The following is a 23,132-nucleotide window of genomic DNA, read 5'->3' as shown; positions in this document are numbered from 1 at the left end:
CTTCCCCTTTCTTTCTCTCTCTCTGATCTCTTTCTTTCCCTCTGTTCTTTCTCTCTCTGTTCTCTTTCTTTCCCCTCTTTCTTTCTCTCTCTGTTCTCTTTCTTTCCCCTCTTTCTTTCTCTCTCTGTTCTCTTTCTTTCTCTGTTCTTTCTTTTTCTCTGTTTTTTTCATTTTCTCTCTCTGCTTCTGTATTTCTTCCCCTTTCTTTCTCTCTCTGTTCTCTTTCTTTCCCCTCTTTCTTTCTCTCTGTTCTTTCTTTCTCTCTCTGTTCTCTTTCTTTCTCTCTCTGTTCTTTTTTCTTTCCCCTCTTTCTTTCTCTCTCTGTTCTTTTTTTCTTTCCCCTCTTTCTTTCTCTCTCTGTTCTCTTTCTTTCTTCCCCTCTTTCTTTCTCTTTCTCTGTTCTTTCTTTCTCTCTGTTCTTTATTTCTTGCTCTGTTCTATCTTTGTTTCGCTCTCTGTTTTCTTTTTTCTCTCCGTTTTCTTTTTTTCTCTCTTTCTGTTTTCTTTTCCTTAGTACCAGTCAGTGTGCCCACAGTACCAGCCACTGTGCCCATAATGCCAGCCACTGTGGCCTAAAATTTGATGCGGCCTTTGTCCCTCTTTCCCTTCTTCAGAAGTTGGGAGGTATGATGGTGGGCCTCAAAAATGATTTTTCTCTGGTGGGCCCAAGGTACTCCAGTCCGATGCTGCATCAACTATTAAATATTTTGGGATAAAAGTATCAGTCTCAGTCAAATTTGATAAACCACGACTAGAACCCGTATTATTGAAGTTTAGTCGATAACATGGTTTTTTTTTATGTTATTGCATCTTTAGAGTCTTGATGCATCTCAGAAGTAATGCGAGGATAAAATTTAAACTCTCTTCAGAAGGGTAAAGATGAAGGAGATCTAGTATTATCTAACCTGAGAATACCACCATGGTTACTTACCGGTAGCTGTTTTTTCCGGAACCCATGACAGCACACCTGAGAGAGGGATCCGCCCCGCCAGGACAGGAACCTACTGAAATATAAGCGCCGTCACATCTCCCCTGCTTGAGTTGGTTACAGAGCATGAGAGGACTTCTCCCGGGTAGCTACATGTTTATCTAACACCACATCACACAAATACACCCTACTAACGTGCACACCCATACGGTGAAAAGGGGGGGAATTTACGGGTGCTGTCATGGGTTCCGGAAAAAACGGCTACAAGTAAGTAACCATGGTGGTTTTCCCTTCACCCATGACAGCACACTTGAGAGATTTTTGGAGACTTCGAACCACCTTAGGGAGGGACCACCGCTTGCAGCACCCTTCTACCAAAGGTTAAGTCAGCAGAGGAGGATAGATTTAATCTATAGTGTCTAAAGAAGGTTGATAGTGAGGCCCAGGTAGCGGCCTTACAAATTTGATCAATTGATACCTCGGCCTTTTCGGCCCAGGAGGTCGCCACGGCTCTGGTGGAATGAGCCTTGATGCCGTCAGGAATCGGAACGCCACTAGCTGAATAGGCTATACTAAAGGCCTCCCTAATCCATCTGGCAATGGTCCCCTTTGACACTCCGTAACCCTTTCTGGCACCCTGAAAGGCTACGAATAGAGACTGGGACCTCCTCCACTGGCTAGTCACTGATATATATTCTAGCAGGGCCCTCCTAACATCCAATTTGTGGAATTTTTCCTCCCCTGGATTTTTTGGATTTTCACAGAAGGAGGGAAGGACAATTTCCTGACCCCAATGGAAATCTGATACTACCTTAGGTAGATACGCGGGATCTGTTTTTAACACAACTCTATCCTGATACACTTGGGTATAAGGTGGATTTACCGAGAGGGCCTGCAAGTCACTTACTCTACGGGCCGATGTAAGGTCAACTAATATAATCGTCTTTAGGGTAAGATATTTTATAGGCAGTTGTTGAACAGGCTCGAATGGCTCTTTTGTAAGGGCCTCTAACACCAGGTTTAGATCCCACCGGGCTATTTTTGGTAGCGGGATAGGTCTAGACCTATGGCAGGATTTAATGAACCTAGCTACCCATCTGTTTGCTGCCAAGTTGCAGTTATATAGTGCGCCTAGTGCGGACACCTGAACTTTTTTTTTTTCAGAAAATATTTATTAAAGTTTTTTTTTTATAACAAAGAAAGGGTACAATACAATAGACCATATACTACCATTATCTGAGTAATTAAACATTATTTAAGTATGGAAGTAGAGAAAAGAAGAGAAAGACATGAGGGAGAAGACATAGTAGTAAGAGTAAGGAAAAAATAGGTATGGGGATATAGGGTAAGGGAAGGAAGAAGGGGGGGGGGATTATAGCCCATCAGTAAAAAATAATAATTTAACTTATTTAACTCAAATCATCTAAATTACTCGGGAGCTAAATATGTATCCAGTTGGCAAATTCCGGACTCTCTTTAAATGAATGCCAAGGAAACCAAGTGTGTCCCTGTCTAGATGTGGAGCCCCTATCTTGGGACATCAGTGATTCCATACGCTCCAATCTGTCCATCTCCACCACCCATTCCATCACAGAAGGGACCCTCATGGATCTCCAATGCCTGGGTATGATCATTCTTGCTGCTATTAGGCAAAATCTCCAGAGGCCCCTTTTAATTGTTTTTAATGGGCCAGGGATTAGAGAAAGGAGAGCAATCTGAGGAGATGGTTCATACCTGATTCCAGAAATGATATAGAAAATCTGGAAGATCGCCAACCAAAATGGCTTCAGCAGACGACAGGACCACCAGACATGTAGCATGGAGCCCCCGTCCTCTCCGCATCTCCAGCATAAATCAGGGACCCCCGGATAAATCCTGTGCAGCATGTCAGGGCATCTATACCATCTAGTCAAGATTTTGTAGTTCTTCTCCTGTGACTCACAAGAGATAGACAACTTATGAGTCAGGGTGAAGATTTTATGGCGATCCGCATCGGAAAAGTTAATCTGCAGATCTTTCTCCCATGCAGTGATGAAGCGGGGCGTGTCTGTAGATTCCAAATCAGAGATCAGGCCATAGAGGAGTGAGATCACATGAGCAGGGCCCTCCGTTAGCTGCATAAGGGTCTCAAATGGTGTCGGCAGGCCAAGATCTATCTTTGAAAAACAGCTCTTGAGCTGAATAAATTCAAGCCAGGGTATCGATCTCCCCGGGCAGGCCGTCCTCATATCCCCCACCACAGGGAATCCTGCAATCTTGTCTGCAGCCTGGCCCAGACTAACCCGGTCGTCAGAGTCCCAACAAAGAAATGAAGTCCGTGTCGTGGCAGGAGGGAAGTCTATGTTATTAAAGAGGGGGCCTAATCTACTTGGTCTGTTAATGATTTTCATTTTGGTGCTATATTTGTACCAGAAATTTATTACCACTTGTGTGAGCGGTGGGAATTCAGAAACTGTGTAGTTCCGAGGATCATAGGTCCAAGGGAGCCAATACAATGAATGTGGGGACATCAGCTTTTCAATGATCACCCATTGTTTATACAGGTCACCATATCTCCAGTCCACCAGTCTGGAAAGAAGAGCAGACCGGTAATATGTTTTAAAATTAGGAAGACCCATGCCACCCCTCGACTTAGGTCTAATCAGAGTGGAGAACCCAAGTCTTGGTTTTCTTGTGCCCCAAACAAAACTGTTAATTGCTGATTGGAGACGGTTAAAGAAATGGTCAGGAACAAAAATAGGGACTGTCTGGAAAAGATAAAGAAAACGGGGAAGAATGTCCATTTTGACTGCATTAATACGGCCAAACCAGGAAAGTTGGGATCTATTGTATTTCTTCAAGTCAGCTAGGGTAGTATGGAGGAGTGGGATATAATTAAGATTGAGTAGATCATTGGAGTTTTTAGGAATCATAACTCCCAGATATTTAAGTGCTCTGTCCTCCCACCTAAAAGGGAAGGAAGATTGGAGTCTATGGGCCTCTTCCTCGGGGAGAGTTATGTTCAAAACTTCTGTTTTGGAGTAATTAACTTTAAAGTTAGATACCTCCCCAAATTTTAGGAACTCTCGCATGAGCACTGGAAACGCAATTGTAGGGTTTGTCACGTATATTAATAAATCATCTGCGTATATTGATAGTTTAAAATTATCGTGGCCAATCTGTATGCCCTTAATGTCAGGAGCGCTCCGCAGTGCAACTGCCAGGTGCTCCATGGCAATTATATAAAGCAGAGGGGACAATGGACACCCCTGTCTGGTACCATTAGATATGCTCAAGCAAGATGAAAGAGTACCGTTGACTCTAATACGAGCCGTGGGGTTTTGGTACAAAGCGAATATTCTCCCCAACATTGTAGACCCCAGTCCCAGTTGTGTCAATGAAGAACGTAAAAAGGTCCACCCAAGGCGATCAAAAGCCTTCTCGGCGTCAATAGATAAAAGGCAAGCTGGAATCTTGTGTCTGCGTACATAAGATGCGAGCAGTAGTGTTTTAACCGTGTTGTCTTTGGCCTCTCGTTTCTGCACGAATCCGGCCTGATCACCATGGATGGAACCCGGAAGTAGAGGGCTCAACCTGTTAGCCAACGCCTTAGCAAAGACCTTCATATCCACATTAATAAGTGAGATGGGACGATAATTTGAACACATCGAATGGTCCTTACCAGGTTTAGGTATCACCGTAATTGTGGCGGCCAAGGTCTGTCTGGAAAAAGGACAGGTCTCTGAGATAGAATTGAATAGTTTAGTTATAATGGGTACTATATTAGGTGTAAATAATTTATAAAAGGAAGCTGGGAACCCGTCGGGTCCGGGACTCCTACCATTAGCCATAGATTGAATAGTATCTGAGATCTCCTGATCTGTGAATGGTTCCTCCATGGCTGCTGTATCTGCCACTGGAAGAGGAGGGAGCGGGGTGTTGTTAACATAGTCGTCCACCCTGGCCTGGAAGTTAGTCGGGGACATATCAGCTATTGGCCCCCTGAGATTGTATAAGGAATCGTAATATTCTTTGAAGGAAGCCGTGATTTCTTCTGGATGATGTAATAGTTTACCAGTTTTAGATTTTATGGTAGGGATGTAAGTAACAGGAGTACGTGGGTGCAGGAATCGTGCTAAAGCCTTGCCAGGCTTATTGGAGAATTCATATAAATATCTCCAAAAACGGTCTCTTTGCCGTGCTGATGCCGTATCCAACAGGGAGGTAAGGTCTTTCCTGGCCTTTAAGAGGTCAGCCAAGGTTTGAGAATTGTGGGTATGCTTATGATCTAGCTCCAGCTTTTGAATGCGTGTGAGTAGATCGTTGATTGCGAATGCTCTTTCTTTCTTTAACCGCGCTCCCTGTTGGATAAACACTCCTCTAATTACTCCCTTTAAAGCCTCCCACTGATAGGGAAAGGCTGTGTGGTCTGATTTGTGGAATTCTATGAAGTCAGTGATGGCCGTTCGGATTGCTGTCTGGCATGTGGGGTCTTTAAGGAGGCCAGGGTGTAACGACCACGTCCATTCCGTAGGGGCCAGGTCCGGTAGTCGTATGGACAACAAAACAGAGGCATGATCTGACCAAATCATCGGTCCAATCTGAGTCTCTGGGTGACATGTTAATAGTTTGTGACTGATCAGGAAGAAGTCTATCCTACTATAGGAGTCATGTATAGCTGAGTAGTAGGTGTAGTCGCGTGTAGTGGGATTTAGAAATAAGAACCTGCCATGGGGGTCCAATTTAGAATCCAGTACCTGAGCCTGAAGGGATTTGTGAAGTGCAATACTGACCCCCTTTGATTTAGATTCTGGGTTGGTACCATGGAACCACTGTGTGTAGTACCTATTCTTAAGGGCCGGTATGCGGTCTGATCTGAAGTGGGTTTCCTGCAGCAGGAGTACATGGATATGTTTCTTATGCATATGGTAGAGCACTTGGGAGCGCTTTTCAGGAGTGTTAAAACCCCTAACATTCAGTGAACACAGATTTAAAGTTGCCATATCAATATGCTATCCGAGCCGAGGGAATAGTAACAGCGGTGGTTGGTAAAAGGTTGGAGGGGGAAGGTTTACACAAGAGGGAAGAAGAAAGATGGGAAGAAGTGGAAAGAAAAAAGAAGTAGTAGATATTAACAGACGAACAGCAAGAAATTTTCAGACAGGAGAAACTTTCCTGTCAAGACAGCTCCCAGGTCACTATGCCTGGGAACTGGAAACTATACAGAGGATACTCTGTAACGTAGTGTCCTTAGACACTCCCTAAAGTGGGGACTGACTGGACCAGGGCACTGAGACTCAGCCAAGCCCCCGCAGCAATTCAATAAGACGTTTAAACATAAACACGATTAACTGTAGACCGGCATAAAGGCAAACTGTGTTAGTAACTGTTCCTATTAACAAATATCAGAGAGCTATGAAACAAAACCACAGTCTAAATTAAGTAACGGGGCCGCAAGGTGATCTACAGATCATATTAGTATATGGAGACTATATAATAACCAGAAAATATAAAATTGGTAATAAGATAGCATAATAATAATAATAATTATCAGCTCTTCTCTGGTCACCAGCAGGAACAGAACACCTGTATTGCTCCCGATTTATTAGCCCAGGGTATAATTCCACCAAACAGAGCGTAGTTCGAGATCTTCAGGTAAGGTGGAGAAGAGGGGTCAATGGGGGGAGAATTCCCCTTGAGTCGATCTAAATAAAGTCAAGGGTCCCCATCTTGGGCTCCAAAATCGTGCCTCGGGCCACGTCTCCTCTTCCTATTAGGTCCCGATGGTGGTCTCCCCCCTCCCTCTCCTCCCCACAACAATAAAGGTGATGGTCGAGGCCACTCTCCCAGCTGCACCAAGGGTAAATCCAGAGCAGAAGAAAAGGTTGATAAGTCCGCCGGTGTCCTCAATATCACTGGGCCAGCTTCTCCGCGTACTTGTAGTTGAAAGGGGTATCCCCATGAGTAGTTGATGTCTTTAGTGCGAAGAGCCTCCAGGAGTGGCCTGAGCGCCCGTCGTTTGGCCAGGGTCAGGCGAGAGAGATCTGCCATAAGCTGAATGTTAGAGTCATTGAATTCAATAGCCTCTTTCTCCCTGGCCCACCTGAACTTTAAGGGTATTTACCGCTAACCCCAGCTGTAATCCTGATTGTAAAAATTCCAAGATGGCCTTAATCGGGGGTTCTTGGTCTAACGGCTTCCCTAAGAACTGTAGGAACTTATTCCATGTTCTGCCATAGATATTAGTCGTTACTGGCTTTCTACTTTTTAACAGGGTGGCCACTAACCCCGGAGAGAACCCTCTATCGATTAGAAGCGACCTTTCAAATTCCACGCCGTCAGATGGAATCCCTTGACCTGTGCGTGGAATATTGGACCCTGAGTTAGCAGGTCTGGGATCTCCGGTAGGACCCATGGATCTGAGAGGGACATCATCTGCAACAGCGAGAATCAGGGTCTTTTTGGCCAGAACGGGGCTATTAGGATCACCCTGGCTTGATCTTTCCTGATTTTCCTCATAATTGTTGGGATCAGAGTCACTGGGGGGAACGCATAAGCTAGCCTGAAATTCCACGGAATTTGCAACGAATCCACCGCCCATGGCTTTTCTTTTGGGTTTAATGAACAGAACCTTTCCACTTGCCTGTTGTTTTTGTTGGCGAAGAGGTCTATCACTGGTTCCCCCAAAGTTGTACTATCTTCTGAAAAACTGACCGATTTATAGCCCATTCCCCTTGCTTTAGTATATTGCGGCTCAGGAAATCGGCTTCTATATTCTCCACCCCTTTTATATGCAGTGCTGTCAGAGAGAGTAGATGTTGTTCTGCTCTGAGAAAAATGTCGCTGGCTGCCTTCATTAGGGAGTGTGATCTTGTACTCCCCTGGTGATTGATGTACGCCACTGTTACTCTGTTGTCCGACATGATACGGACATTGCGGTCGCTGAGGAAGGGAATAAAGTTTCTTAGGGCTTTGCTCACTGCCCACAGTTTTCTCAAGTTGGAAGATGCGCTTTGCTCTTGAGGCCCCAAGGGCTGCATGACCCCTTAGGTGCGCTCCCCAGCCTGAGGAACTCGCGTCTGTCAGAATTATGTCGGTCACTCGTTTGTCCCATAGCATCCCTGACGTCAAGTTTGTCCTGTCTAACCACCATTTGAGAGAGTTCCTGACCTCTGAGGAAAGCTCCAGTCTTCCTTCTAAACGCCCTTTCAGCGATTTTTGTGCAGACAGAATTTCTCCCTGAAGCTGTCGGTTGTGGAATTGTGCCCACCTGACCACTGGGATACAGGCCGTCAGGATACCTAGCAAGAACATCGCGTTCCTCAGGGTCATGTGGGGTTGGTCTAGGGCCGCCAATGTCAGATTCCTCACCTTTTCTATTTTGGCCTCCTGTAGCAGACAGGTTTGTTGTTCTGAATCCAGGATAAACCCTAGAAAGACCTGTTTCTTTAGGGGTTGTAACCTTGATTTTTTGATGTTTACCATCCACCCCAGTCTTTGTAGGGTGTCTGTTACTCGTTCCACCTGTACAGCGCAGTGGTCTTCTGAGCTGCCCACTATTAGGAAGTCGTCCAAATAGGGTATTATGATCGTGTTGTGGATTCGGAAGAAGGATGTCATCTCCGCTATGACTTTGATAAACACTCTCGGGGCTATGGATATGCCGAATGGAAGGGCTCTGAATTGAAAATGCCTGAGATTGCCCTGAATGTAGAGAGCCACTCTTAAGTATTCTTTAAATAGCTCCGGTCCTGGTGATCTTCTTCCACCTCCCCCTGCGACCACCGGCCGCGCGCTACAGTTCCATGCGGCCGGCGTCACACCAGGCGCCATATTGCCGTCGCTCTGCTGACGTCAGCTAGCGCGCTCCCAGGATGCTCTGCGCCGCTGATGTCAGCGGCCGGAAGACGCCCCCGGCTCTCCCACGCTACGCGTTCTGAGGGAGACAGCCCGGGGGCACGCACGAGGAGAAGGAGGCGCGGTGGAGCGCCCCGAAGTTAGGGGCCACCAGCCGCACCCGCACGAACCCGAAGCCCCAAGGAGACCCCGGGGACTGCGCTACCAGGCACCCGACGGCTGGCGCTACAGGTGAGATGACCTGTTCTTCCCATGCCGGGATGGGCCTGGGTCCTTTCCATCCATGACAGGCACCGCCGCTGTCAATCTGGGATTCCCTTCCAGGACAGGAACCCAACTGAAGCGGGGGAGAGGTGCCGCCCCTTATATTTCAGTAGGCTTCTGTCCTGGCGGGGCGGATCCCTCTCTCAGGTGTGCTGTCATGGGTGAAGGAAAAAAACTATTTTGCTGCCGTCCTGCAGCATCTTAGCGTGTGTGGGCGGGTGGATCAAGAATACAGTAAAACCATGTAAAACAGATTTCTGACCATGATGATACATTAGATGCCTGTCAGCCGAATGATGGTTCTGCCGATCGTTTGACTAACAGCCATCTCAGCTCACTTTCCCATACGCAGGAGCGCTTCTCTATTCTCTACGCATTCTGACTTATCTCTTGAAGAACAATACGATCAGCAGCATGACAACAGGCATGTGTGATCGACATTCCTCCCAACCATCAGTTGGCCTGCGCCCCACTACATTTTACACCGAAAACAACAATTTTTTTTGGGGGGGGGGTTGGGGGTCATCAAGCATTAGTCTAATGTGTATGGGGGCCTTAATACATTTACTGGTATTGTGGATAGTTCGCTGATAATCCCTATTTGGGACACCCCATGACCAAACTGCCCAGCCTGTAGGGCTTTAATAAGTGGACATACTATATATAGAATGTATAACATATTTGAAAATTCGAGAAATTTTTGCTAATTGAAAACCTAAACTATTCTTATAACTACAGTACAAATTGATTTTCATCCACCTCAATAAACAGCTGCAACTGAGGCATGTAATTAAAATAGAAAATGCCACAAAATGGAAGGACAGGTTAGCAGTGATTCACTGTCCCATCACGGAAATTCTAAGATATGTAGAGGGTTGAGGCGTTTTATATCTAATATGAGATAATAGCCAAACTTATTTTAATATCGTTAATTATGATTGGGAAAAGGGAAGTTATTAGGTTTTAGGATTGTTAATTTTACAATAGTTTTTGTTTTTTTTAAATTGTTACGTTTGACTTTTGTTACTAGTTCCCCTACGGCAAAGATCTCAAACTAGGTCAGGTAAATTGGCCGCACTACAGAAAAAAAAATTGAAGTTGACGGGCCACATTCCTTGCAGGACAAGATTACATTTTCAGTGATGCAATTCATTTTTCTACATGACTGTTTGATCGCTTTTTCTTCCATTGTGTGTCAGTGTAATGAAAAAGCTACATATTTGCTATGCCTGTATTTTTTTTCTTACTGTGTTAAATAGTATGGGTTATGGTACAGTTCTATGTCATTCCAGACAAGTCGATACCAAACGTGAACTTTTTTTTTTGTTCCATTTAGTTTTGACATAACATTAATCAGAAAAAATGTTTTATCTGTTAATTTTTCACACTGTAGTTTGAGTTTTAATTTTCACAATTCTTTGCTTTTTTCTTCTTTACTTAGTATTTTACTTGCCCAATTACTGATTTAATACCCAGCAATACTTCTGTACTGCAGGATATTAGATCTGGCAGTTTTAGGTCACATTCAGTATTTGGTCAGTATTTTACATCAGTATTTGTAAGCCAAAACCAGAAGTGGGTGATAAATCCAGAAGTGGTGATGTGTTTTTCTTATACTTTTCCTCTGATTGTTCCACTCCTGGTTTTGTCTTACAAAAACTGATGTAAAAAACTGACCAAATCCTGAATGTGGCCTTAAACTGACACTTAATCTGTTAGACCCTGCTTATTACAGGGCCTTACAGGCCAATGTAGTTGGCAGACCCTAAAGCTATTACGTGGCCTTGGGTTATAATGTCCCCCGTAGAGTTGAGCGACTTTTGGTTTTTTAGGGTCGAGTTTCGTTTCGTGAAACCCGACTTTTCCAAAAGTCGGGTCGAGCAAGATCGGCCGATTATAGGGAAAAGTCGGGGTCGGCCCGAAACACGAAACCCAATGTAAGTCAATGGGGAATAAAAGTTGGCAGTGAGAGGAGGACAGGAAACACACCTACAGTGCTCATTTGAATGCCAAAAGCATCAATTCTTCTTACTTAAGCTTGTCAACCTTAATTAACTTCATAATACAAGTTACGCACTGAAAAATGGGGGTTATTTGGCTAAAGTTGTGGGGGGTAGGGCTGGCTCCAGGTTTTCATGTGCCCTGGGCGAAAGAGCGCCCCTTTAACACATACCACAACTCATCATGCTCCGATACGGCAGAGAAATAGCGGTATAGTACAATCAAAAATACTTCACTTTTTACATCTCATGACGAGGCCCATCTATTTCTCCATACAGAATCATTGGTCCCATATAATGTTTGAAACAGTATATGATGAGCTCCACATAATGCTACAGTATATGTTGGTCCCCATGGATGAAGCTCCACTGTCTTATGGGCCCAAATAATGCTCCAAACATAATGGGCCCCATTTCTAATGCTCTAGTGTATAATGGGCCCTGTAAATGCTGCTCCAGTGTCTGATGTCCACCTTTGGAATGTTCCAGTGTATGGTGGGCCCCATCTATCATTCTCCAGAGTATAGTGCTCCCCAAAAATTGCTGTCCCAACATTGAAAACAATCAAATAAGTCTCCTCGCTAGGGAATCCCTGTACTAGTCTGGACTCCTCGTCGTCCCCATCTTCCATCTCACTGCACAGTATTTCAACCTTGCAAGTGCTGTGATCCTGAGCAAGCAGGGGGGGCCCACTCGTTGGCGACGGCACTGGCACAGGGCCCCTGATAGTACGGTGGTGTGTCTGATGGCGGGTGGGCCGAACCTGCACCCTTTCATCTGCAGCTTCCTCTTTGTCACTGTGTAAGATGGAACTGTATATGGGAAGGGTAACCTGAGTTTCATCAGGGTCAGATTCAGGCCGTGTAGCGTGCGAGGGGAATGTAGTGGTCTGGGTCAATGTACCAGCAGATTCATCGAGCAGTGGCTGGGCATCAGTGCACTTGTGTCGCCCCCAGGAGTACGGTCGCCACAGTGGCATTACCTTCCTCCTAGGGAGTGTGATGTCATGCTTGGGAGCAACAAAGGATCTCTCTAGCAGGTTAACTGATTGGGCGGCGTTATTCCCACGAGTCATGACCCTCCAAACAGCGTTCATGAAGGCAAAGTGTTTGTTTTACGTGGGCAGTATGGTTGCAAAGCTGAACCTTAAAGGAATGTCCAGAAGGGCACCACCAGGAGTGGAGCCTACGGTTAAATTCGACTCCACCTGGGAAACCTCAACCATGCCAGCTACAGAACAGATGCACACATTGCAAGCTTAATTCCGTTAACGAACGAGACTCCGTCATGCCCCGCGGTCCGAGTCTGGCTTACTAGAGGGACACGTGAGGCTCTGGCACATGAGATTGGCCAATAACTGGTGTGTCATGCCCTTACATGTCCGTGGCTGCATGTGCGCTACACTGAAAAGGCCAGCGTTTGTCGCTTACAGGTGCAGATAACCCGCTGAACAAGGTTAGTGATGGGGATCACTGATTACAATTATTACCAGCGAACGATGATTTCCCAGTAAGTGCAGGTCAACCACAGTTCCGGAATTAGGCCTAACCGTCATTCCTGAAAAAATGAAAAACTTACGTGTGCAAACCACAGGTGCTGTAGCTTGCTTAACAGCTCGCCAGCCGTTCTCACGCCCAGTATGGATTACACGTGATTGCACAAAGGTGAGAAAGGGTACCGTATCCCCGGATAACATGTATGGATAGCGTACACATTCAAAATATATGTCTATACATCAGGAGGCAGGCTCAGACGGTGTTAGGCCCAGTATGGATTGCACGTGATTGCACAAAGGTGAGAAAGGGTACCGTATCCCAGGATAACATGTATGGATAGCGTACACATTCAAAATATATGTCTATACATCAGGAGGCAGGCTCAGACGGTGTTAGGCCCAGTATGGCTTGCACGTGATTGCACAAAGGTGAGAAAGGGTACCGTATCCCTGGATAACATGTATGGATAGCGTACACATTCAAAATATATGCCTATACATCAGGAGGCAGGCTCAGACGGTGTCAGGCACAGTATGGATTTGACGGCCCAGACTACACAGCGGAGGAGCAGGGAGAGGTAAAGATTGCAAATGCTGGGGCCCTGCCCAAGCAAGGGGGGCCCACTCGTGGGCGTCGGTACTGGCACTGGGCCCCTCATAGTACGGCGGTGTGTCTGACAGCGGGTGTGCACCACCACCGTCAGAGACACTTGATTGCACTATGAGGGACCCTGTGCCAGTGCCCGCGCCCAAGAGTCGGCCTACCCACCTGTCCAGGGCAACGGCACTCGCACGGTGTCGTGCGCTAGGTGGTGACCCCGGCCATGGGGGAGGGAGGCAGCACAGTTAGGGAGTTTTAGAAAGTGGCATATGTTGATGTTGGACATTCAGCTGATGCAAAAGGCGAAATAGGTCAAGTCCCAGGAAGAGGTGGACCAAAGCAAGCCATTTTTGTGTCACCCTATGTGTCATCAGGGGAAGGTGGGACAAAATCCTTGGAAACCCATGCATGGTTCATTTTAATGAAGGTTAGATCATCCACATTTTGGGTTGACAGACGGGTCCTTTTTTCTGTCAGGATTGATCCAGCTGCACTGAAGACTCTTTCCGATAGCACACTTGCAGCTGGGCAAGCGAGCTCCTGTAAGGCATATTGTGCCAATTCAGGCCAGGTGTCCAGTTTAGCGGCCCAATAGTCAAAGGGGAATAACCTGTGTGGGAGAACATAGATATGGGAGGAAAAGTAGTTTGTAACCATAGTTGACAACTGCTGTCTCCTGTCACTTTCCATCGATGCAGTATTACCAGTTGTGTGAGCGGTACTTGAAAAATCAGTCCACAACATTGTCATGAAACCCCTGTCTCCAACGCCACTTCTGCTGTGTGCACCATGAACACCTCTGCCAAGCTGCCCCCGGCCCGTACGGCTCGTGTGAGAACCATCACCGCTGCTGTGTGCTGGGAATGCCTCAAGCAACCGATTTACCAGAGTTGCTTGTTTATTAGCCAATATTAGGTCAAGGTTCTCCTGTGGCATGATGTTTTGTAATTTGCCTTTATAGCATGGATCCAGGATGCTGGCCAACCAGTAGTCGTCATTGTTCATCATTTTGGCAATGCGGGGGTCCCTTTTTAGGATCTGCAAGGCATAATCTGACATGTGGGCCAATGTTCCCGATGTCAATGATGCACTGCGAGTGCTGGGTGGAGGAGCACTTTCTGGCAAATCCACATCCCTCCAGTAACGCACAAACCCTGTACCAGACCTTGCCACGCCAACATTTTCACTTGCCCCACGAGATGCATCCTCCTCCCCTAAGTAATCATCCCTCCTCCTCCTCTTCTTCCTCCACCTCGTCCAGGAGAGGTCCCTGAGCAGACAATGGCTGAATGTCATCAAGGATTCCCTCCTCCTCTTCCTCCTCATCAACATTGGCTGCAGACGCCTGCTCCTTAAGGTGCGTCAAAGTTTGCATGAGCAGACGCATAAGTGGGATGCTCATGCTTAAGATGGCGTCGTCTGCGCTTACCAGCCGTGTGCATTCCTCAAAACACTGAAGGACTTTACAGAGGTCTTTCAGCTTCGACCACTGCACACCTGTCAACTCCATGTCTGCTCTCAAAGTGCCTGGCCATGTATCCTCCCACAAATGCATTATGGCCTGCCTCTGCTCGCACAGCCGCTCCACCATGTGCAGGGTGGAGTTCCACCTTGTTGCAATGTCGATAATGAGGCGGTGGTTGGGAAGGTGGAGCAATCGCTGCAGCTTCTGCATACGAACGGAGTGTACAGGCGACCGGCGGATGTGCACGCACAGTCTTCGCACCTTCTGGAGCAGGGCTGTTAACTCCGGATAATTTTTGAGGAAGCACTGCACCACCAGGTTCAAGGTGTGAGCCAAGCAAGGTATGTGGCTGAGTTTTGAAAGGGCTATGGCTGCCACAAAATTACGGCCGTTATCACTAACTACCTTGCCTGCCTCAAGATGTACACTGCCCAGCCATGACTCAGTTTGTCGCTTCAAGTACTCGGCCAGCACCTCGGCGGTGTGTCTGTCGCCCAAACACATCATCTGCAACACAGCCTGCTGACGCTTTCCACTAGCTGCTCGATAGGGGGACACCTCGTGTGCAACAGTGGCAACTGCAGATGGAGTGCTCGTACGACTGCGCTCTGTGGACGAGCTTTCGCTTCTGGAGGAGGAGGAGGAGGGTCGAACGCCTACAGCCAACTGTTTCCTATACCGTGGGCTAGGCATCACTGTCCCACCACCGCTGTCCCCTGTGGACCCTGCATCCACCACATTAACCCAGTGCGCAGTGATGGACACGTAACGGCCCTGGCCATGCCGACTGGACCATGCATCAGTTGTGAGGTGCACCTTTCCACTCACTGACTGCTTGAGTGCATGGACAATGCGGTCTTTCACATGATGGTGGAGGGCTGGGATGGCTTTGCGAGAGAAGAAGTAGCGACTGGGTAGGTCATAGCGTGGTACTGCATAGGCCATGAGTTCGCGGAAAGCTGCGCTTTCCACCAACCGATAGGGCATCATCTCAAACGAGATTAGTTTGGCAATGTGGGCGTTCAAACCCAGTGTACGCGGATGAGAGACTGAGTACTTTCTTGACCTACTCATAGTGTCTGGGAGGGTGAGCTGGACTTGAGAGCTGCATATGGTGGAAGTAGCGGTGGACAGGGCGGACTGAGAGAGGGTTGATGATGGTGATGGAGTTGGTGTTCTTTCTGATGGCCTAGATTCAGTATTTCGTTGATATAACAGTGGGATTCCCTGACTGCTGTGGCCTTGCAACGACACCTCAACATTTGCTGCTGTGCTAACCGGTGGGCTTACAGTGGGGGAAACAATGTAGCGTTGTTGACTACCTTCTTTGTGATCAGTTGCACATGTGGCACTTGAGGTTTGGTGTTGTGTCCACGCTTGCAAGTGCATGCTGGTTAAATGTCTAAGCATGCAACTGGTATTCAAATTTTTCAGATTTTTCCCTCGGCTAAAGGTCTTTGCGCACTTCTTACAGATAACCTTGGCCTGATCATGAGGATTTTGTTCAAAAAATTGCCACACTGCACTCTTCCTACTTTGGCAGACATTTTGCGGCCTAGCACGCTGTGATCTTTTGACCCTCTGGACAAGCTGTCCAGCAACTCTTTTGATTTTTGGAACCTGTCTTTGGAGTGCTCCGGGCCTGCCAGATAACAGCTGTTGCGATGTCGATGTCTGCTGTGGATGCTCCTCCTCATCTGAGCTATTGGAAGCAGCACCCTCTTCCCCCAATGGATGCCAATCTGGGTCAACAACTGGGTCATCCATCACCTCCTCTTCAATGTCATGTGCACCTTCCTCTGTGTCACCGTGTATGGTGGTATAGTGTGCGGGAAGGGGCACCTGAGTCTCATCAGGGTCAGAATCTGGCTCTGTACACTGCGAGGACAATGTAGTGCTCTTAGTGAATGTACCAGCAGAATCATCTATCAGCGGCTGTGCATCAGTGCACTCCATGTCAGATTCATCTTGGTCTGAGTAATTCACCATTTCACTTGATAATCCAGGCATGGTATGTGAAAACAGCTCCATGGAGTAATCAGTAGTATGGCCTGCGTCATCCTTCAATCTTGGTTGGGGTGAAGGACACAAGGAAAGGTGTGGTTCATGAACATGAGCCTCCAATGACGACTCAGTGCTTTTATTTTTTACAACTTCAGAAGAGGAGGCGATAGAGCTGGAGGCTGAGTCAGCAATGTAAGACAAAACTTTTTCCTGAAGCTCTGGCTTTAAAAGCGGTTTGCCAACTCCTAGAAAACTAAGCCTTCGAGGCCTTGTGGAGCCAGACGATGACGCAGGCTCAACACCTCCTGCATTCAGTCCTATTTTGCTTTTGCCACTACCATCAGATCCACCACCAACACCATCATTACCAGCTGCCAACCCCCGCCCAATTCCACAGCCTCTTCCACCAGCCTTCCTCATTTTTGGTAGAAATGTAGACAAAATCCAACAAACTATATAGTAATGTAAAACAAGGTACAAGGTGTCTATAGGACAGGGGAGATTTTGAATTTCTGCAGACACTTGTGGACACTGGACACTTTTGGATTGTGTGAGGCCCACTGAATATCACAGCGCTATGTCACTGGCTTGATGTCGCAGGGGTGAAAAATGTCACTAGAGGATAAGGGAGATTTTGAATTTCTGCACACACTAGTGGACACTGGACACTTTTGGATTGTGTGAGGCCCACTGAATATCAGAGCGCTATGTCACAGGCTCGATGGCACAGGTGTGAAAAAAGTGACTACAGGATAAGGGAGATTTTGAATTTCTGCACACACTAGTGGACACTGGACACTTTTGGATTGTGTGAGGCCCACTGAATATCAGAGCGCTATGTCACAGGCTCGATGGCACAGGTGTGAAAAAAGTGACTACAGGATAAGGGAGATTTTGAATTTCTGCACATACTAGTGGACACTGGACACTTTTGGATTGTGTGAGGCCCACTGAATATCAGAGCGCTATGTCACAGGCTCGATGGCACAGGTGTGAAAAAAGTGACTACAGGATAAGGGAGATTTTGAATTTCTGCACACACTAGTTGGCACTGGACACTTTTGGATTGTGTGAGGCCCACTGAATATCAGAGCGCTATGTCACAGGCTCGATGGCACAGGTGTGAAAAAAGTGACTACAGGATAAGGGAGATTTTGAATTTCTGCGCACACTAGTGGACACTGGACACTTTTGGATTGTGTGAGGCCCACTGAATATCAGAGCGCTATGTCACAGGCAGAAATTGGCTAGTGTATCACAAACTACAAGGTGTATGTAGAATTGGGCAGAATAGGAATCTCCCTAGAGTGTAGGTCTGTAAGAACGGAACAAGTCCTCCACTTATCCTTCCACAGTGACACACAGATAGCTTCACTGTGGCTGTGATAACAGCCGTTACACGGTACTGTGTGAGGAGCGTACACCGCTGTATGGTGTGAAAAAATGCACGCTCAGTACCTCAGCAGGACAAAAAAAAAATTGTGATTGCTTTTAAAAAAGCAGTTTGCAGAGCAGTGGGTAAACAGCAATGCAGCTGTCAGGAAGCCTTAGAAGGCAGCCTAACAACCAACACCGCTGATCCACCACAATATAGCCTCCCCTTGCACTGCACACACAGTGACTGGTGTGTTGTACAGGCAAAATCGCTAGCAGCAGAAGCAGTTTTTTTTTCTTCTTCCCTGCCTAACGCTCTCCCTACAGAATCAGCAACCTCTCCCTATGCTAAGATCGGCAGAAGTAAGATGGCGGTCGGCGTGCACGCCCTTTTATAACCCCTGTGACGCCCACCAAAGCAAGCCAATCACTTGCATGCCCTTCTGAAAGATGGTGGTGACCCCTGCCTATGTCATCACGTTGCAGTCACATGACTGTAGGTCCCGTGTCTGCTTGCTAAACTTCAGCATCCACAGGTCCTGTGCATCGGTACTTTCTGGTTGTACCTGACCCCGGTACCCCTACAGTGCGGGTGAGTCCCTGCTCAGCAGAGGCTGCACGCCGGCGCTGACAGGATCCTGACACTCAGGACACGCGCACTGGCTCAGTGAGCAAGTACAGTGCGGTGTTCCTGACATTATAACTGACCATTAAGTTTTTGGTTTTTTTTTTTCTCTGCTGAGAAATATGGATCCCATACAATCTCTTGCTGAGCAAATGAAAAATCTGAGTCAGATGTTTCAGGATTTATCTCTGGAGCAGCAAGCTCTTGCTCGTTCTCAGCAGCAGGTTTCTGTGACAGTGCGGGGGGCTTTAGCTGCTGGGTCTCCGGGGGCTGGGGCGAGTGATGTTGTTTTGGTGTCTCCAGAACCACCTGTTAAACTGCCTGATTTTTTTTCTGGGAACAAAAAGGAGTTCAGGGTCTTCATGGAGGGGTGCAAACTCTTCTTTAGTTTGAGGCCACATTCCTCTGGGGACGAAAGTCAGAAGGTAGGGGTCATTATGTCTCTGTTAAGAGGGTCCCCACAAGCTTGGGCTTTCTCCCTTCCTCGCACTGCCCCTGAGTGTCTGTGAATGCGTTTTTTGAGGCCCTCGGACACATATATGATGAGCCGGACCGAGTGCGATTGGCAGAGGACATGGTGATGAGTGTCTGTCAGGGGAAACACTCAGCTGAGTGGTTTTGCACAGAATTCCGCCGCTGGGCCGCAGAGGTCTCTTGGGACGCCGCCGCACTCCGAGGACTCTTTCGCAGAGGCTTGTCCGAGCGGTTACAGGATGCCTTGGCATTACATCCCCCACCTAACTCTCTTGAGGACGCCATGACCCAGGCTGCAGGCCAGGGGGGTGATGCAGGCAGAGACTCCATTGTTTCCTAGTGGAAAAGAGACTGTTTCCGTACCCATGGACGTAGGGGCTCTCTCCCTGAAGGAAAAGGAGAAACAACGCCGGAGAGAAAAGCAGTTATGCTTCTACTGTGGTAAAACGGGACATTGGAAAAGGGAGTGTCCTGATTGTCCATCCTCAACCCGGTCGACGGGAAACGACTAGGTCTGGGTAGTCAGCGGGGAGACTACTCAGACCCTCAGGTACCCTTTTCCTCGTTTTCTAAGGTGTTGCTTCATGTGGAACTGTTAGTGGACGATTGTTGTTTTCCCTCTACAGCTTTCGTGGACTGCGGATCATCCATCAATCTCATTGACTCCCAATTGGTCACACGCTGTAAGATAGGGACAGTTAGACTTAAGGTTCCGATCAAAGTGGTGGCCATTGACTCCTCCCCCCTCACTAAAGAGGGAATTCTCTTTATGTCTGACTTGTTTTCACTCAAAGTGGGCGCTACCCATGTGGAAAAATTAAGTTGTTTGGTTCTGGACAATCTACCAGCAGGATTGGTGTTGGGCATGCCCTGGTTACAACGCCATAACCCAGTCATTAACTGGAAAACTGGGGAGATTGTTCAGTGGGGGTTTAATGATTCGATGTTATGTGATAAGTCTGCACTATTGGTTGAACCTGTTAAATCTGTATCTGTGTCATCTGTCGAGCTGGAAGGTATTCCGGAGTACCTGAAAGAATTCGAAGATGTGTTCTCTGAAAGCGAGGCCGAGACGTTGCCGCCACATAGACCCTTTGACTGCGCTATCGAGTTAGTCCCGGTGGCTAAATTGCATAAAGCCCGTCTGTTTAATTTATCTGGCCTTGAGCGCTTGGCCATGAAAGATTACATTGCTGAGAATCTTCGCAAAGGACACATACGTCCCTCAGTCTCACCTGTGGTGGCAGGGTTTTTTTTGTTAAGAAAAAAGATGGTGGTTTACGTCCCTGCCTCGATTTTCGTGAGCTGAACAAGATTACTGTACGAAATACTTACCCCCATCCGTTGATTCCCGATTTGTGTAGCCAACTTTCAGGGGCAAAATGGTTCTCCAAACTGGATCTTCGGGGGACATATAATTTGATAAGGGTCCGGGAGGGGGATGAATGGAAAACCGCGTTCCTCACGACCGAGGGACTGTTTGAAAATTTAGTTATGCCGTTTGGTCCTACCAATGCCCCAGCCATATTTCAGAATTTCATCAACGTGGTATTCTCGGATCTCATTGGTCGTTTTGTTGCCATTTACTTAGACGATATTCTGATATACTCACACGACAGTCAGTCAATCTCATCTGAATCATGTACGAACCGTTCTCCAAAGACTGAGGGAAAATCATCTGTATGCCAAATTGGAGAAATGTGTGTTTTTGTTCAAGAATTGTCTTTTTTGGGATTAATTGTGTCCTGTGAGGGTTTTCGCATGGACCCCAAGAAGGTGCAGGCCATTGCGGATTGGGTGCAACCCTGAGACTTTAAGGGTCTTCAGCGCTTCTTGGGGTTCGCCAATTATTACCGCAAATTTATTCGGGGGTTTTCACAGGTGGTCAAACCACTCACAGATCTTACTTGTAAAGGTGCGGATGTGAGAAACTGGTCCTCGCTCGCAAAAGAGGCCTTTGCAACCCTGAAAAGAAGCTTTATGTCTGCTCCTGTGTTAGTACAGCCAGATCCGTCCAAACCATTCGTCATGGAAGTGGACGCCTCTGAGGTGGGGGTGGGGGTGGTGTTGTCCCAAGGGCCTGCCACTCTAACCAACCTCAGGCCATGTGCTTTCTTTTCCAAGAAGTTCTCTGCTGCGGAAAGAAATGACGACGTAGGCAATAGAGAGCTTCTTGCGGTCAAATTGGCGTTTGAAGAATGGAGGCACTTTTTGGAGGGGGCCAGTCACCCGGTTACGGTGATCACGGATCACAAAAATTTGTCATACATTGAGTCTGCTAAAAGACTAACGCCCAGACAGGCCCGTTGGTCACTTTTTTTTTCCCGTTTTCAGTTTACGATTACATTTCGTCCAGGATCTAAGAATGTCAAGGCTGACGCCTTATCGCGTAGTTTTCAGCCGGTGTCGCCCCCTGAGCGACCGTCCTCCATTCTTCACCCTGGGGTTGTGATAGCAGAGGTCTCATCTGAATTGGGACGGGAGATTCAGGGGGCCCAGTCGCGGGCTCCGGTGGCCAAGCCGGAGGGGAAGTTGTTTGTCCCAGAGCAACTTCGCCTGAAACTCTTGCAGGAGTTCCATGTATCCAAGCTGAGTGCTCACCCTGGTATTTCAGCCACACGTCTGGCTGTGGCTAGGATCTTTTAGTGGCCTACCCTTGGTTCGGACATAAAAAAATTCATTGCTGGTTGTGGGGTCTGCACTCGTTCTAAAAGTTCTCATAGCCGGCCGGCAGGGGAGCTGATGCCCTTGGCAGTGCCCGAAAGACCATGGACTCACTTATCCATGGATTTTGTTACCAATCTCCCTCCATCTAAGGGTAATACAGTGGTATGGGTAGTGGTGGACAGGTTTTCTAAGCAGGCTCATTTTGTACCCCTGTCCGCACTACCGTCAGCTGAGACGTTGTCCAGGTTGTTTGTGCAGCATGTGATCCGGATGCATGGGGTATCCCTGAATGTGGTGTCTGATTGTGGTGTGCAGTTTGTGGCTAAGTTTTGGCATGCTTTCTGCAAAAAATTAGGGATGTCTCTGTCCTTTTCGTCTGCATACCATCCTGAGAGCAATGGTCAGACGGAGAGCACTAACCAGTCCCTGGAAAAGATCCTCAGGTGTCTAACCTCTGCTAGACAGAATGACTGGTGCGATGCACTGCCGTTGACTGAATTTGCCTTCAATAGTCAGGTAAGTCAATCCACGGGTATGACTCCTTTTTTGATCAATTATGGGTTCAGTCCTCATTTTGGTGAGTTTTCTCGTCTGGACTCGGGGTGTCCAGGGGCTGAGGGCTCTGTTCAGCGATTACAGAATACTTGGGCAGAAGTTCAGCGGAGTATATCTAGGTCTCAGGGCAGGTATAAGTTTTTCGCGGACAGAAAACGAACACCAGGGCCCACGTTTCAGGTTGGAGACAAGGTTTGGCTCTCCACTCCAAACATTAAGTTGAAGGTTCCTTCAGCCAAGTTGGGGCCCAAATTCATTGGCCCATACAAGATTGTGGAAAAAATCAATCCAGTGGCATATAGGCTGTGCCTTCCACCCTCTTTCAAGATCCCTAATGTCTTCCACAAATCTCTACTGAAACCTTTTGAAGCAGTCCGGGGAGACTCCGAGTCTGCTGCTTCTCCTGTTTTGGTCGAGGGGCAGTTGGAGTACGAGGTTGATCATATCGTAGATTCCAGGTTGGTACAGCGGTCGGTACAGTACCTGGTTCATTGGAAGGGGTATGGACCGGAAGACAGGTCCTGGGTACCGGCCCGGTTGATGCATGCTGATCGCCTGGTGCAGGCTTTCCATGCTAAGTACCTGGGCAAGCCTGGGGGTCAAGAGGCCTCCCGTTGAGAGGGGGGTACTGTCATGATCTCAGTGCGGGTTTGACTCGCACACGTGGGGTTAATGTCTGGAACCAGTGCTGATGACTGGCATTTCTGGGGTTAAAGGTTGTGATCCCGGTGCAGGCTTACCTGCACACCTGGGGCTATGATTGTGGCCTCTCCCTGGTTCTTGGAGTGGCTTCTTATAGCCTCAGGACGCTCCCATCCCTGTCAGTTATACTCTTGCCCTTGGC

Source organism: Dendrobates tinctorius, unplaced genomic scaffold (assembly GCF_039654945.1).
Source record: "Dendrobates tinctorius isolate UK_male_01 unplaced genomic scaffold, ASM3965494v1 ptg000022l, whole genome shotgun sequence".
In the NCBI taxonomy this organism is placed as follows: domain Eukaryota; kingdom Metazoa; phylum Chordata; class Amphibia; order Anura; family Dendrobatidae; genus Dendrobates; species Dendrobates tinctorius.
Note: the sequence above shows the minus strand (reverse complement) of the source record.